Genomic DNA, 4659 nt, shown 5'->3' on the forward strand with positions numbered 1-4659 from the left:
ATATTTGCCATGAAGTGATGTGACCGAATGCCATGACCTTTGTTTTCTGAATGTAGAGCTATAGCCAGCTTTTTCCCTTTTCTCTTTCACTATCATCAAGAGGCTCTTTAATTCTTTGCTTTCTGCCATAAGGGTGGTGTCATCTACATATCAGAGGTTATTGATATTTCTCCCGGCAATCTTGATTCCAGCTTGTGCTTCATCCAACCCAGCATTTCGCATGGTGTACTCTGCATTTAAGGTAAATAAACGGAGTGACAATATACAGCCTTGACTCACTCCTTTTGCAGTTTGACCCAGTTCGTTGTTCCATGTCCGGTTCCAGCTGTTACTTCTTGAGCTGCATACAGATTTCTAAGGAGACCCGTAAGATGGTCTGGTATCCCATCTGTTAAGAATTTCCCGCAGTTTGTTGTGATCCACACAGTCAAAGGCTTTGGCATGGTCAATAAAGCAGAAGTAGATTTTTTTTTCTGGAACTCTCTTGCTTTTTCAGTGATTCAACACATGTTGGCAATTTGATCTCTTGTTCCTCTGCCTTTCCTAAATCCAGTTTGAACATCTGGAAGTTCTCTGTTCACATACTGTCGAAGCCTGGCCTGGAGAATTTTGAGCATGACTTTGCTAGCATGTGAGATGAGTGGATCGGGCGGTAGTTTGAATATTCTTTGGCATTGCCTTTCTTTGGGATTGGAATGAAAGCTGACCTTTTCCAGTCCTGTGGCCACTGCTGAGTTGTCCAAATAGCTGGCATATGAGTGCAGCACTTTAACAGAATCAGATTTTTGGATTTGAAATAGCTTAGCTGGAATCCCATCACCTCCACTAGCTTTGTTCGTAGTGATGCTTTCTAAGGCCCACTTGACTTCACATTCCAGGATGTCTGGCTCTAGGTGAGTGATCACAAAATCATCATGATTATCTGGGCCATGAAGATCATTTTTGTATAGTTCTTCTGTGTATTCTTGCCACCTCTTCTTAATATCTTCTGACTCTGTTAGGTCCATACCATTTCTGTCCTTTATTGTGCCCATCTTTGCATGAAATACTCCCTTGGTATCTCTAATTTTCTTGAAGAGATCTCTAGTCTTTCCCATTCTATTGCTTTTCTCTACTTCTTTGCATTGATCACTGAAGAAGGCTTTCTTATCGCTCCTTGCTATCCTTTGGAACTCTGCATTCAAATAGGTATATCTTTCCTTTTCTCCTTTGCTTTTAGCTGCTCTTCTTTACTCAGTTATTTGTAAGGCCTCCTTAGACAACCATTTTGCCTTTTTTTTTTTTGCATTTCTTTTTCTTGGGGATGGTCTTGATCACTGCTTCCTGTATAGTGTCATGAACCTCTGTCCATAATTCTTCAGGCACTCTATCAGATCTAATCCTTTGAATCTATTTGTCACGTCCACTGTATAATCATAAGAGATTTGATTTAGGTCATAACTGAGTGATCCTGTGGTTTCCCTACCTTCTTCTACTTAAGAATTTTTAAAATTAAAATTTAATTTAAATTTAAAATTTAAGAATTTTTTTTTCTCTATACAGTCAGAAAAAGCAAGACTGGGAGTTTACTGTGGCTCGGATCATGAACTACTTATTCCCAAGCTGAGAATATTGAGTAGTAAATAGAAGAATGGAAAATCTTCCTCTGCCAGGTGCAGGAAATATATAACAAAGAAGTTCACTGGGACAAAATGATTCGGGTGATTTTATTCTTGATTGGCAATTGTCTCATAATGATTCTAAAGCTATTTTTCCATGTTGCGCCATTATGATATTTAATATGAAATTTGGTCTAATAATATCTTTACCTCTAGATGTTCTTTAACAACTTTGTGGAAAATTCCAGTGTATTAATTAAAGCAAGAATCAGTCTTGGACACATTCCAATTCCAAGACTCCATGATAAATTCAGCTGGAAGGGATGAAATATTCCATAATCTCACCCTTAACAGGGAGAAGATGCTATCCACTTAGTGATTGTCATACATTTTTCAGGAGGTCATTTCTTACACTTAAAGCATGACAAAAAAATTGCAACAGTCTTTCGAAATCTGAAGTCAACTAGTCTGTCCATGTTAACGTGAGTGTGAGAAGAGCTAAACATTCAAACGCTATTTTTCGTTTTGATGTTAGTAGGAAATAAGTTGTGAAAAACTTCCCTAGGAAATGGCTAGTTGATATCTATGTTTTCTATGAATATGGAGGATTTGCTGGTCATTTTGATACATTTCCTGATGTGATAAACTATTTTTTTCTGTGTGCCATGGAACTCCTTTCAAATAATCTATATTTTATATAAAAATGAACTTCTGAATAATCAAAAGACTCAGTGGAGGAAAAGGACAGACTGCCAAATGAAATAAACTCAAGTAATAAGGCAGCATTTGGCCTCTGTCATCAAACTGGATGAAAAACAATTTCAAGTGTTTATGAATAACTTCAAATCATCCTTAGATTCTGAACAAACCTCCACAAGGTAAGACTAACAGAAAATAATGAGAACCAGGCTCACAATTGTATGACTTTCTTTATGTAAGAAACTAAATTGCTTTGAAGTCAAACAAATGTACATTCATTTCTAGATATATCACTTAGAAATGTGTGATTTTGGGAAAATAAATGGTATGTTCTGAGTATTAGATTCTTCAATTATAAAATGGCAATTGCATTTCTTATTATTGTAAATATCAAATGTGATACATTAGACTATGAGTGCATAACTGGAATATACTGTAGCAGTTTTGAGCAACAGAGTGATATCATCAGAATAAAACTTAAAAAGACAATTTGAGCTGCTTTAGGAGAACCAATTTTTTGATAATAAACACAAAAAAACTTGGTAGGAGGGTACTGCAGAAGACCAGGAAAAAATTAAGAAGGGAATGAAAAATTAGTGATATATTTTGAAAGTGGAGACAACAGGATTTAATAAAGTTTTATGAGAGTATCAAGTGCAGAGGACGGCAATTTTTTTGTCAGGACAATAGCATGGAAAATGATAGTATTTAATGAGATAAATAGGGAATGCCTCTTTAAATTTTGTATAGGAACTGCTTCTGTTTTTCATGGAAAATTTAAAAGCTAGTTTTATAAATACTAAATTGCCAGTCAACTGGATGTCAAAAACTAGAGATGTTGCACATACAAATTTGAAAATTAAGGGAGACAGAATGGCTGGAGACACAAAATTAGACTGCTGCAGCATTTATTGGTCAGGAAAAGGGAAATATCCACCTGAAGACCTAAGACGTATCAATGAGGTCTGAGATAATTCAAGACAGGGATCTTCTATTCATAGTTTTGTCTACTCACATTGATTATGCAAATTACCTTAAGAGGTGTTACGCATTTGTGATTTTATAAACGATGCTCCTTTTCATGGAATTCTCTTCCCATCTTTTTTTATCCTCTCATTAAAAACAAAACAAAACAAAACAAAACAAAACTCAGCTGAAGCATTGACTCCGTTGGGAAGTCTTCTCTGATTCTAGTTTGATATGCACCTATGCTGTGATTCTTAGCACTGTGTGAATATTCACGCAATGGCTGAAATTGCCTGATTCCTTATTATGTGTCACATCACTGAGGGTAGAGTTCCAAGGCTTTTTCAAGCTGGTAATTAGAATGTTCTTGACATATTGGACCCAAAATGTATGCCATTCACAATCTTCTCTTGAATGGATATATTAAAAAATTAAACATTTAATTCTCCCCACCCCCCACCTTGTTTTATATGCAAACTGCTTCTAATACACAAACTCAGCTCTTGTAAGAACTAGATGGAACCAAGGAGCAATAGCAAAAAGTCCTTTTTGTTATGTTCCTGGTCTTTTACATTTTGACTGTACAGGGCAACTTTCTCATTATCATTACTGTAACTGTCAGTAAGACCCTGAACTCACTGATGTACTTTTTTCTTGCTAGCTTATCATTTATGGATGTCACTTATTCTTCTATTACCCCCAGATTGATTTCAGACTTATTCTTTGGGGGAAAAAACATATCCTTTGAATCTTGCATGACTCAGCTGTTTGCAGAGCACCTTTTTGCTGGATCAGGGGTCTTCCTTCTGCTGGTGATGGCCTGTGACCGCCATGTGGCCATCTGTAAGCCCTTGCATTACTTGGTGATCATGAGGCAGAGGGTGTGTGTTATGCTGCTGCTGATGTCCTGGTTTGGAGGTTTTCTGCACTCAATAATTCAACTTAGCACTATTTATGGGCTCCCATTCTGTGGCCCGAATGTCATTGATCACTATATTTGTGACATGTACCCTTTACTGAAACTTGTCTGTACTGACACCTATGTCACTGACCTCTTAGTTGCATCCAATGGGGGGCTGATCTGCACTATTGTGTTTCTGCTCTTGCTCATCTCCTATGGAGTCATCCTGCACTCTCTGAAGAACCTGAGTCAGGAAGGGAGGCAGAAAGCCCTCCAGACCTGTGGTTCCCACATCACTGTGGTTGCTTCTTTGTTCCTTGTATTTTCATTAAGGCAAGACCTGCTAAGACCTTCCCCACTGACAAATCTGTGAGCGTGTTCTATACAGTCATAACCCCCATGCTGAACCCATTAATCTACAGTCTAAGAAATTCTGAGTTGACTAATGCTATGAAGAAGCTCTGGCAAAGGAACACCATATCTGATAGTAAATAA

At 37.3% G+C, this 4659-nt stretch overlaps 1 pseudogene; it reads left to right on the forward strand.

Moving 5' to 3' along the window:
• Positions 1-220: 220 nt before the first annotated feature.
• LOC133261052 (olfactory receptor 4A47-like) lies at positions 221-4659 on the forward strand (annotated as a pseudogene).

Source organism: Bos javanicus, chromosome 15 (assembly GCF_032452875.1).
Source record: "Bos javanicus breed banteng chromosome 15, ARS-OSU_banteng_1.0, whole genome shotgun sequence".
In the NCBI taxonomy this organism is placed as follows: Eukaryota; Metazoa; Chordata; class Mammalia; order Artiodactyla; family Bovidae; genus Bos; species Bos javanicus.